The sequence below is a fragment of the Cetorhinus maximus genome, chromosome 11, assembly GCF_964194155.1.
Source record: "Cetorhinus maximus chromosome 11, sCetMax3.hap1.1, whole genome shotgun sequence".
NCBI classification, from domain to species: Eukaryota; Metazoa; Chordata; class Chondrichthyes; order Lamniformes; family Cetorhinidae; genus Cetorhinus; species Cetorhinus maximus.
Window position 1 is genome coordinate 85,768,673 of NC_135889.1, and position 12,276 is coordinate 85,780,948.

At 45.1% G+C, this 12,276-nt stretch overlaps 1 long non-coding RNA gene across 1 annotated transcript in view; it reads right to left on the reverse strand.

Moving 5' to 3' along the window:
• Positions 1–12,276, reverse strand: part of LOC144686759 (uncharacterized) — a 92,449-nt gene that overhangs the window by 43,758 nt on the left and 36,415 nt on the right. The gene's annotated exons all lie outside the window — the stretch shown is intronic.

The window sequence follows — 12,276 nt, forward strand, 5'->3', positions numbered from 1 at the left end:
AGAACCCAATATTTGCTCTTTTAAAGTAAGAGCAAAAAAAGCATAATCTGTACAGTGGCCGCTTGCAACACTTCTGCTGGGAAAACAAATAGAAAACAGTGTGCACTAAATTACAACAACGACATATAGCTTCTTTAACATGATAAAATGTCCCAAGGTACTTCACCATTTCCTGGTCCCAACCCCGTAGGGGTTAGAGGTGTGCGGGTAGAGGAATTCTTCCGGGAGGTGGCCAGTAAAGAGACCGCCTCCACATTCATCACCCAGTTAGGGAGTTTGGATGGGTTCCTGAGGCAGAGAGGACCAATCAGAGGGCTGCAGCACTTGACGGGCAACAGCCCCATCAGGAGTTGTGATCACTGTTCAGCAGGCAGGGGAGCGCATGGGCGCTGCAAAATAGAGGCATTCTCAGAAGCCGGTCTTAGATTTGGAAATATGCAAGGCCCACAGCCCTTCATGACATCATTGTGAAGCAGAAATCTCTCCACAGGAATGGTCATGGCCGGGGTTTATCTTTTGCAAGTGGTTTGAGAGATGAGGGATCAGTGGTCTTCCAACCTTCCGCTGGGAGGCTGCCTCCCAGTTGCTGCTGGCCAACCAGGGGGACTGAGCCAACACCATAGAATACTGGTTTACACCTTTGCCTAAGTGGGTCCTTCAATGGCCCTAATTGGTTACCCAGTGAGTAGCCGCTGCCACTTAGAACCTGCATTCAGCAAGAGTGCTCGGTGGAAGGAACACTCCAGGGAGCAGCACGATGCACAATTTCACAATTTGCTCCTGGTACCACCTCCAAAACCACCCCTACTGGTCAGGGAAGATTCCACCCAATGTCACTTGATCTGACATTCACAGCCATCAACTCAGATACTGGCACTGCGCGTACTTTACAGGATGATTAGAGGCAGGATCTTCATGTGGTGAATCACTGGGCACGAGTGGCCTGCAGCCAGGCGAGGGGGAAAGGATACTGCAAACACCGGCTCACTAGGGGGAAAGGTGGCACATGCAATCTGGTGCACAGCATTCAGCTGAGGACTTTGATGAGGCGATGTATAGAAAAAGGCTGGTGGGTATGCACACAGAAATGCTCGGTGCTTTGGCAGGTCTGCCAGGGAACCTATTGTCACTGTACGGGAGCATGGAGGAGTCCGGCAACTTCAACTTGGCACAGGGTTGTGCACATGCATGGAGCCCATCCTTTCCATCATGGAAGTGGCAGCCAACTCCATAACACCATGATCTGACCATGGTGCAGCTTCTGATGGCTGATGTATCAGCTTCCATTGCAGCATAAGTAGAAGCCACGCAACAACTGAGTGCTGTAGTGGAAGCCCAGACTGAGGACATGGCAGGCTAATTGGCCAATGATTGCTATTGTTCTGAACAACAGTATTCATTGGCCAGGTAATAGGAAGTGCCAGATTCCCCACTCCCTCCTTGCCTACCTCGTGGACTTCTGTTTGGACCTTGTTGTTGTCGTGTGCTGCTTTCTTAATCTTCACTCTTCTTTCTTCAGACCTGGCTAGAAGGTGCAGGAGCACAAGGTAAGATGTAAAGTGCCTGGTGCCTCACCTCTTCAGCCCTGCCGATCCTCTCTGGCCACTACACTTCATATTGATATAGAGTTCCTTCCGCCACATCATCATGTGTAGCATGCGAAAAATTCTTTCAGCTTTGTCTCATCAATATCCTGAGGCAGGTTCCCGACCAATAACTGATGACGGTCTGGTTATTGGATTGCTTCTGTACCCCCTGGTCATTTTCACTGTGACCTGACCTGGTGCCCTGTGGTGGCACACTCTGCTGTTCTCTAATTTATTGATCTGTTTGTCTTGTTTTGTCTCCAGTTTGGGCAGTGGTGCCAGGACTTTGATAGAATGAGGTGGGATTCCAGTGGTGGGGACAATGCCACTAGCAGGCAGATACTTACTTGTTACTGAAGCCCAGGAGAACATCCTGGGATCCTTGGCTACAACAGATGCTGGATCAGCAGATGGAGGGGTGGAGATTTTGCCACAGGATCCCCAGCAACTTTAACCCCTAAAACAGGTTCTGGCTTTATTTCTTCCACAGGTGGCTCTAGTTCTGGTTCTGGTTCTAAGGGTTCAATTCCTATGTTCCCTCCCAATCTCAGTTCTCCCTCAATGGTGAGTGCAAGTGCGAGTGTGTGGGAGAGAGTGAGATAGTGAGAGAGTGGTTGAGAGAGAGAATGAGTGAGAGAATGAGTGAAAGAGTGAGAGAGTGACAGAGTGACAGAGTGAGAGAGTGTGTTAGAGAGAATGAGACAGTGACTGCCTGAGTGAGAGACTGTGGATTCCAGAACTGCACGCAATACTCCAGCTGTGGCCTAACCAGCGTTTTATACATTTGAGACTGAGCCCAGGGAGTGGTTTAAAAGTAAGAACAGAAAGTGCTGGAAGTGCTCAGCAGGTCAGGCAACATCTGTGGAGAGGGAGAAACAAAGTTAAGGTTTCAGGTCGATGAGCTTTCATCAAGGTCATTGAACTGAAGCATTGGCCTGGGTCTTCTGAGCTGCAGCAATAATCATCAAATTGCTGCTGTGATTGAAAATTCCCCTGAGTCAACACTGCTGCATATTTCTACCTGAACCTTGCAAATCTGGCTTCCACAGAAATGTGCAGCACTGCATCCATCAGGGAACTTCTTTGAAGTGGAGTAGAATTGGAGGAAGACAGGACATGACTTCTTTTTACGGCACTAGCTACTGTATGGTAAGTTTAAAGGTCTGGTTTGAATGTCAGTGAATGAATAAAAGTGATTGAATGTTAGTGGATGGTGTGAATGAGTAGGTGGATGATGCATGTAAGCGGTAGGTGTGTGAGATGGTAGGTGGATAAGGTGGTAGGTGGGTAAGGTGGCAGATGGGTGAGTGGGTGGGGAACCTGGGGGTGGTAGTTGGGTTGGGTCTGGAGGGGTAGTCAGGTCGGGTTGGTGTGTAGTCAGGTCAGGGGGGGTATAGTTGGATCGTATCAGGGGTATAGTTGGGTGGTCATGCGGGTGGTCAGGTGGTTAGGGCTAGTCGGTCAGGTCGGGGGTAGTCGGGTGGTCGCGAAGGTAGTTAGGTTGGGGGGTGTTATTGGGTCAGGCCGGGGGTTGGGGGGATGTCAGGTTGGGACAGAGGGGTTAGTCAGGTGGTCAAGGAAGGTGATTGGGAGTTTGGGCATGGAGCTACCCAGATGTTAAACTATGTTTTTTCTGTATAACATTTCCTGGGTAACTACCCAGATAAGTACCGTGGAACTGTCCGATATGTCTGACTCTAATTCAGAGTGTCAGAGATATTCGTGGAGGGTTCCGGGGAGTAAGGGAATTGCCAATCAGAAGTTGAAACTTCCTGGGCAATTCCCACTTGGGCAGCAAGTCAGGACCTCCACAGGGTCCCGACATGCACCTTCAGTTCTACATCTCTGATGATCTGGAGACCGGAAGATTTGGGTATTTAACTGTTTCTATCTGCATACAGGCTACTTAACCGGCTGAATATTTCCAGCACTTTCTGTTTTTATTTCAGATTTTCAGCATCTGTAGTATTTTGATTTTGCTGCAGTGGTTTAGAGATATTGGTGCTGAGTTGCAGTTAAGAAGTGCTCCAAACACTGAACCTGCTGCCTTTTGTGCAATATCTCAGTTTGGTTCAGTTCAGTCTGTACAGACTGGTTTTAATGTGTGAACTCTAAGCTTATGTCAGCTCTGATTGAAGTCCCAGTAAAGTTGGCATCTCAACATAGACCAGAGTTCAAAACAGAGACCAAAGAAATAGAAGAAAATATTAGTCACATAAGAGCTAGGAACTATGAGAATTTACATCTGGGGTGCCGCAGTTTATAGCTGCACTGCAGTCATGTGCCGAGTAACAATATATAGATGTACCAGCCACATGGAGAGCAGCAAGAAATACAATAAGTTCCAGCATTTTGAGTCTTAAGCATGATTATTTCAAACTTATGTGAACCATAAGACATAACACATATTAAAAGAGGCAACAACCGAGGAGCTTGAACCCACCTTGTGCAGTGCAGAAGATTTCTGGCTATGGTTTCAGACTGAATGTCAATGGTTTATAGGATTACTACTTGTTTTTCTCAGGGCATTACACTTAATACCAGTTACATCTCGAGTTATTGTATTACTGTTGGTTTTCAGAGGAATCTTCTTGTTACCAGTTATTAGTTATCAGTATAATTCCAGTGTGTTACAATTAGTTACTGGTGGAATCAAAGTTTCTCCCGCTCCTGGGACAGGATTTTCCCCTCGTTGGGCGGCCAGGCCTGGGAACAGACAAGAGACAGGCCACCGCCCACATACGGGCTCTGACTGCGATTTCATATGGCTGGCCAACTAGTGACCAGCCAGCATGAAATGTGCACTAAGAGCCTCAGTGCTGCCGGGGTGGGGGTGGGAGGAGTGCGAGTAGTGAAGCCTACTCATGCACAGGGGAGCATGCACTGAAAGTTCCTTGAAGGCACAGAGCTGCCTCAGGGAGCTGAAGAATTTTAAATACAAAAATAAACATTTTACAGATGATATAAACATGCCCTCGCATGTGACTGAGTCACATGAAGAAGGACATGTAAAAAATTATGTTAAAACTTTTTAATTGTTTTTTTAGTAACCAACAAACCTCATCCCGCCTGTGGATGAGGTTTTCTTAAAAAATGCAAAGGCCGCCTGGCCTATTCGACCGCCTGCCAACCGAACAGTTGAGCGGGCAGCGAAAAATACAAATTAATGAATTGCTTAAGGGCCTTAATAGGCCTCTTAATTGTCGGTGGCTGCTGCCTGTCATGTGTGCCTACCGACCAAAATATCGTGAGGGTGTGCGATGACGTTGGGACACTCACCCGACGTCATCGCACACTATTTCACTCCCGTTCGGGTCAGGTGCGCACCTGCCCGTGGGATTAAAAGTTCTGCCCCTGGTTTCCCCTCTGCAAATCGCTCACCCACCTTTGATTTCTCCTTGTCCCCAGCCTCAGTTTACTCTCAGCCTGCTCCAAGGTTCTTAGCATTTCTCACACAATTGTTTGGCTGGTGCAGACCTCCAAGCAAAGAAATTGAACTACAGGGCACCCGACCTTTATGAGGTAACACTTTTGTAGAAGTCATGTGATCAGATAATGTCATGTGATCAAACCTCTAGGAATACCTCCAATCAGAGTTGGTAAATCTAATGGGGAGCTGCTGATCTATGTATATACTTCAAAGGTAACTTTGCTGTGCAGTTGCTGATGTTTCATGGTAAAATATTGTGTTATTGTGTGGTAAGATGGAATTGTACAGATATTTAAAAAATGACGATGGAGGAATGTCTAAGTGTACAAAATATTGATTGTTTTTCCTACCTGGTCTTTTTGAAGCTCTATTTTATAAAAGTTGTCTTATTTCAATCAAAATTGCCATCTCTCCTCCAAAGACTACAATCTAGCAGAGCAGGTCAATTTAGATATTAAGTCATATTCTTTTGGGATACATCAAAAAGATATGCAGTGCAGCTTATAGGACCAAGGGAATCTACCATGAGGTGTACCATCAACACATAAATAACTGTTTCAAAAATCTCCACAAAACTAGAACAAGATTTGACGGCCACCTGGGGAGGTCTGCTCAGAAGCAATGCAGATGGCAATCTTTTGAAAAATTTCTCCCACTTATGAAATATATAAACAGGCATTTTTAAACTGTAGACTGTAGGCTTGTGCATTATTGCCTCAGTTGTTATCAAGCTGTATGGAAACTTCTTAGGGAAAAAACATTCTCTGGGCCTTGAAGAGTGGAATGTGTCGTAATTCTCTGTGTTAGCATGACTGGAATATTCTCACATTTTTGCACTTCTAGAGTTGCTCTTGGGAGTAAACAGTATAATATATGTTAATTCACAGAGTTAGTGCTAGCTGGTATTTCACCTCTCAAAACATAGTTAACAGGGAACTTGTAAATCCACTCAAGCTTCCCTTTAAACATGTTACTCATATAAAAGGTGGTATTAGTGAGTGGGAGGAGCTGGCAAAGGTCAAACACGGAGCGACACAGGAAAGATTGAAATGAGCAACTCAGCTGCTGCAGTCTACACAATATGGCATTGGAGCATCAGCAAGTCTCACTTTGATGGATCTCTTGAAGGAGGAAGAGCAGCAGAGCAAAGCCAGGTAGATCATAAATCATGAAGCAGAATCACCGGGACTAACAGTAATGCAGGTAACATTGTTATAATTCAGAAATCCAAGTAGTGAAGGAGAGAACTTTTACACAGCTTTACACATTTTTATAAGCATTCATTTACAGAGATGCCAGTACAAATAGGCACCTCTTTACCCAACAACCACAGTTTCAGACTGTTTCTATTTATAGAGGCACAAATGAATCTCCAGTTAGTGTCAACAACCTGCATCCAATTGAGTACAATATACAACTAACAAACATGACTATAAAGGCATTGAACTTTACTTCCTTACATGCCTGTGTGAGGAGAGCAGTAATTGTAAAATAGACCTTTCATACTGTTATGGGGATCATGTGACTGTACAGATGAATCAGCCCTAAGCATGGGTAATCTTAGGGGCAGATCTTTCTAGCCTTGGTCTCGGTGCAAGCACGCAGCTTCATCAGGAGTCTGTAAATAAAGTTTACTGTTTCTTACAAGAAACCTGTTCTGCACTCCAAGTTTATTACAAGGAGGTTGCACCACAACTAGGAAGCCTTAGCTATAGATGTTATCTTCTAGATTCAGTCAAGGAATACCATTATCCATTTGGTAGAAGTGCTGGTAAAAGTCACAGTGGCAGAAGGAGGATAATTTTAACCTAACTCACCTTGTGGGGAACTGACAGGGTCAGATCAGGCTCCCATTTTACATTCTGCCTGATCTGCCAGTCCCTAGTTGGGTGAGTTAAGCTAAAATTATCCCCAACCCCATGATTTTTATCTGCCTAAATTCAGGGAACATTATCTACCAAAGCGATGTGGGGACCTAATTGAATGGCAAAATCACATAAAAACTACTCAAAAGCATATCACATGAACAATCCATTGTGTAAGTAAGGGGGGATGCCATTACTTTTGGTGTCATAATACATTTATACAACTTGCAAAGCCAACTGGATCAAAGATGCAACCAACGTTTTTGCTTGTGTTATGTGGGTTTCACATAATCAAACCAACATATTATTCACAGAATCACACAATTGTTGTGGTGTAGAAGAAGGCCATTTGGCCCATCGTGGCTGCACTGATTCTCTGAGCATTTTAACTTAGTGCCCATAATGAAGCTATTAATGTATATAATGTTATTGGAAATGTTTTTTTAAAATAGAGGGTTAGTCGGTGTGTGTGTGTTAATTGGATTAAAGCCAACTAGTCTGGGCACTTTGATGCACAGTATTTTTGAGATATAAACAGTGGTAGAGGTTACGTTTGCCTTTCGTTGAATAGAGAATTCAAGAAGGGGAGTGAAATCTTGCACCTAGCTAGGAGACACCAAGCAATGTTTATATTACTAATAAAATTGGTGATGTGAAAGGGGTTTTATTGTTAGAAGAGGTGAAGTTCAAAGCGCCTGGTGATACAATGAGAATTTGCATTCAAAGGGCAGGCTAGGTATAACCTGTGAGGAGTTTGTGTGTGAAAGGCAGGGGCATGTGAGATCATAGCCTGGAAGCCTACAACTATCTGCAAAGGAACCAAATTGAAAGGAAGCACATTTTGAATTTGTAAGGTGAATCTGCTTTGCCTGGTTCTGCTTAAAGTCTATGTGTTGTTGTTGCCTAGGCGGAGATTAATTTGGGAATTTGTTAAAAAGTAATGATAATAGTAATTCGTAGCCATGTGTATGTGTTTAATACCTTGTAAATTAATAAATGTCTAATTTAGTTTGATATAAAAACCTCTCGAGAACCGATGGTCTTATTCCTGAATTTAGAACTTCAACTCAAAGCATACCACTTGAAAAGAGGTTATGACAGTTGTTTAAAGTTTCCCTCTGGGATTTTAAATAACTCAGCATTTAAAAACTGCTGTGTCATAAAAGTGCCAATCTCCTGCCTTTTCCCCATAACCCTGCATATTGTTTCTATTTAAATAGTCATCCAATGCCCTCTTGAATGCTTCAATTGAACCTGCCTCTACCACACTCCCAGGCAGTACATTCCAAACTCTAACTACTCACTATGTAAAAAAGATCTTTCTTACCTCGCATTTGCTTCTTTTGCAAAACACTTTAAAACTGTGCCCTTTGGTTCTCAATCCATTTGTGAGCGGGAACAGTTTCTCCTTAGCTACTCTGTGCAGACCCATCATGATTTTGAAAACTTATATCAAGTTTCCTCTTAGCCTTCTCCTCTCCAAGGAAAACAGTCCCAACTTCTCCAATCTTTCCTCATAACTGAAGTGTCTCATCCCTGGAACCATTCTAGTAAACCTCTCCTGCACTCTCCAATACCATCACATCCTTCCTATAATGTGGTGCTCAGAACTGTACACAATACTCTAGCTGAGGTCTAACCAATGATAACCAATCATAACCTCCCTGCTCTTGTACTCTATGCCTCTATTAATGAAGCCTAGAATGGGGGTGTGGTGGGGGGAGGGGACGGTGGTGGGAAAAAGATTTAAAATAGGATACAAGGTGGTAATAAAACGATGAATAACAATGAAAATAAATAGAAATAAAAATAAGTGGATAAAAAATAAAAATGAAAATGAATATTGAAAAAAGAGGAGAAAAAAGTGGGTGAGGATGGAGGAAAGAGTTCATGGTCTGAAGTTGTTGAATTCAATGTTAAGTCCAGAAGGCTGTAAGGTGCCTAATCGGAAGGTGAGGTGCTGTTCCTCCAGCTTCCGTTGGCTTCACTGGAACAATGCAGCAGGCCAAGGATGGACATATGGGCACGAGAGCGGGATGGGGTGCTGAAATGGCAAGCGATAGGAACATCTGGGTCATGCTTGCGGACAGACCAAAGGCAAAGCGGTCACCCAGTCTGCGTTTGGTCTCTCCAGTGTAGAGGAGATTGCATTGGGAGCAGCGAATGCAGTAGACCAAATTGAAGGAAATTGCATTACCTGAAAGGAGTGTTGTCCCCTCCCCCTACCCTACCCCACAAGGGCCATCTGTCACTTGTTTATGTTGTTCTTTCCAGAGTGCTTACCCTTGTCCTGGTATAATTACATTCTGCTTTCTGACCTTAATGCTGCCATCAGCACCTCCTCTAGCCAATACCACTACCATTAGCATCCCTTTGTCCTTTTGTCCACGACATCTCTGGCAATCTCTCCTTTGCCTCCACCTATCACTGGCCTTCTATCCAGCTTCACCTACTCCACCCCCCCCCTTAAATAGTATAAATTTCATCACACCTTTACTCCTCTTTAGCTCTGAAGAAGAGTCATACGGCTCGAAATATTAACTGTGTTTTTTTCTCTCCACAGATGCTGTTAGACATGCAGAGTTTTTCCGGCATTTTCTGTTTTTTTTTTCAGATTTCCAGCATCCGCAGTATTTTGCTTTTATCTTAGTTGTAAATATTGATGTTCAGAGAGACTTGTGTCTGCTCATACGAACTCAGAAAGTTAACATGTGGGTACAGCAAGGGGTTTGGAGTACAGAAATAAAGAAGTCTTTCTACAATTGTAGAGGGCTTTGGTGCGACTATGCCTGGGGCAGAACTTTTAGCTGAGCATGCGGGCGTGTGCCCAACACGCTCAAGTGTAAAATGACGTGCGGTGACGTCAGGCAAGCATCCCAACGTCATTGCGCACTCGCGCGATATTTCAGTTGGCGGGCGCGCATGGGAGTTGGCAGTGAGCCCGCCGACAATTAACGGGACTATTAAGGCCATTAAAGTAATAATTAGATGGAAATTTTTTGCTGCCCGTCGGCGGGCAGGTGAATCGGCCAGGCGCCCTTTGGATTTCTTATGAAACCTCATCCACGGGCGGGATGAGGTTTCCAACAGGAACGAAAAATACCATAAAAATGTTCAAATCTCATTTATAACTTGTCCCTGCTCATGTGATGGAGCCACATGAGGGGACATGTTTTTAACATTTTAAGATTCTTTATTTGTGTTTTTAAAAATCTTCAGCTCTCTGAGGCAGCTCTGTGCCTTCAGGGAGCTTTCAGTGCGCGCACCCACACGCATGCGCAAACTTCCATGCTTGCCCTCCTCCCGCCCTCACCCAGGCAGCGATCAGCGTTGCAGCACGTGATTCACGCTGGCCATTAATTGGCCAGCCAGCGTGAAATCGAGGTCGGGGCCCGATCGCAGGCGGTGTTCGGCTTCACGACCACTCACGGGCCCACCCGCCTGATGAGGTAAAAATCCTGCCCCTGGCGTACCGTGTGTGGTTTTGGTCTCCAAATTTAAGGAAGGATTTACTTGCACTGGAGGCAGTACAGCAGAGGTTCACTAGATTGATCCGTGAGATGCGAGGGTTGTCCTTTGATGAGAGGTTGAGTAAATTGGGTCTATATTGTCTGCAGTTCAGAGGATGAGAGATGATCTCACTGAAACATACAAGACTCTGAAGGGGCTTCACAGGGTAGACACTGAGAGGTTATTTCTCCTGGCTGGGGCATCTAGAACATGGGGGCACAGTCTCATGATAAGGGATCAATCATTTAGGACTGAAATGAGGAGATATTTTTTCACTCAAAGGGTTGTGAATCCTTGGAATTCTCTACCTCAGAGGGTTGTGGATGCTCCACCATTGACTACATTTAAGGCTGGGATAAACAGAGTTTTGGTCCTCAGGGAATTAAGGGATGTGTGGAGACTGTGGGAAAGTGGAGTTGAAGCCCAAGTTCATCCATGGTTGTTTTGAATGGCAGAGCAGACTCGCCAAGCCGTATGGTCTACTCATGCTCTTATCTCTTGAGTTCTTCTGTACTATTGTGCAGACCTGAAACATTGGGTGGAATTTTATGCCAGCGGGATTTTACAGTCCCGCTGAGGTCAATGGATTTTTGAAAGGCTCACTGCATTTTCCATTGTGATGGGGCCATAAAATTGTACCCACTGGCCGGAATTTTCCCATCCTGCCCACGGCAGGTTTTGTGTCGGGTGGGAGCGGAGAATGTAGCGGCAGGCAAAAAGTCACAAACCCACCATCGTAAAAACAAGTCGCAATTCTCCCAATGGTGTGTTCATGGTGGGTCGGTTATCCTGCTGACTAGTGGAATGAATGCCATTTGCATTCATTAGCATATTATGTACACTCATTGAATCAGCTGCTCGCTGGAATCTTGCCAAGCCTTCCAATCTTCTGTCATGCTAGCTGAAAATTAAATTGGCCTCAATTCCGTTTGAAAAAGGGGTGAGGTGCACAAGTCAGGCCTCAGTTTGCTGGTAACTTTCAGGTGAATGGAACATACCTGCCATAGCGCTACGCCAGTCTTCTTGTGATGAATGCCACTCTGTTGGGGCTGTAGGGTTGGACTGCTCCTTCTCTTTGCTTTCATTGTCCTGGGGAACACCACTGTGCTGTGGTACCCATGCAGGCCTCCACTTACAACACTAACACTTCAACTGAGGGTGGGCCGTGAGCCAAGGGTCGGATTGACGAACACAATGGGGGCAACGGGGAGGCTGTGGAATGGCAGTGAGAGGGAAGGGGGAACATTATGGGGACATTTCTAGGGTCGCCCTCTAACCTCTTGTTGCCATAGGAATGAGCAGGAATCTGCTTAGAAAGAAAGTAGGATTACTTCCTTGCAATGAAAGTCACTTAAAGCCAATGGCTTCATTAGCACTATTAAAGGGCTACTCAGAGTTCAGTGGCTACACATCACAGTCACTGCATCTCAAGAGTAAGACATTGGAATGTAAGATTTGGGAATGCAGGCAATGAAGGCCTGTCATGTGTTCACCAAATGTGACACTCCTAATGGGCCAAAGGGCATCCACTCATTGACCACATCAGAGATTGGAGCACAGAGCTGGGTCGTCTCACTTAAACTTTAGCATCCCACGCAGGGCTCAAGATGTAACATCTGTGATGCCATCTTGGTCACCTCGATGTGTGTGCTAGTGTCTCAGGGACAAGACAGCATCAGCTACCATACAAGTAGGGCAGGAAAAGCTATGGACCTGTACAGCCTCCAAATGTGTCATATTTTGAGCTTTGCTTTCTTGCCCCTTGAATCATTAACGTCTTCAATGTTTCCTTTCAGAGAGAAGGCAAAAGCAGATTTGAATCCAGGGCTCAATGCTGCCTTTGTCAAGGAGGAGGTGTAGGGAGGAGGTGTAGGGAGGAGAGGCG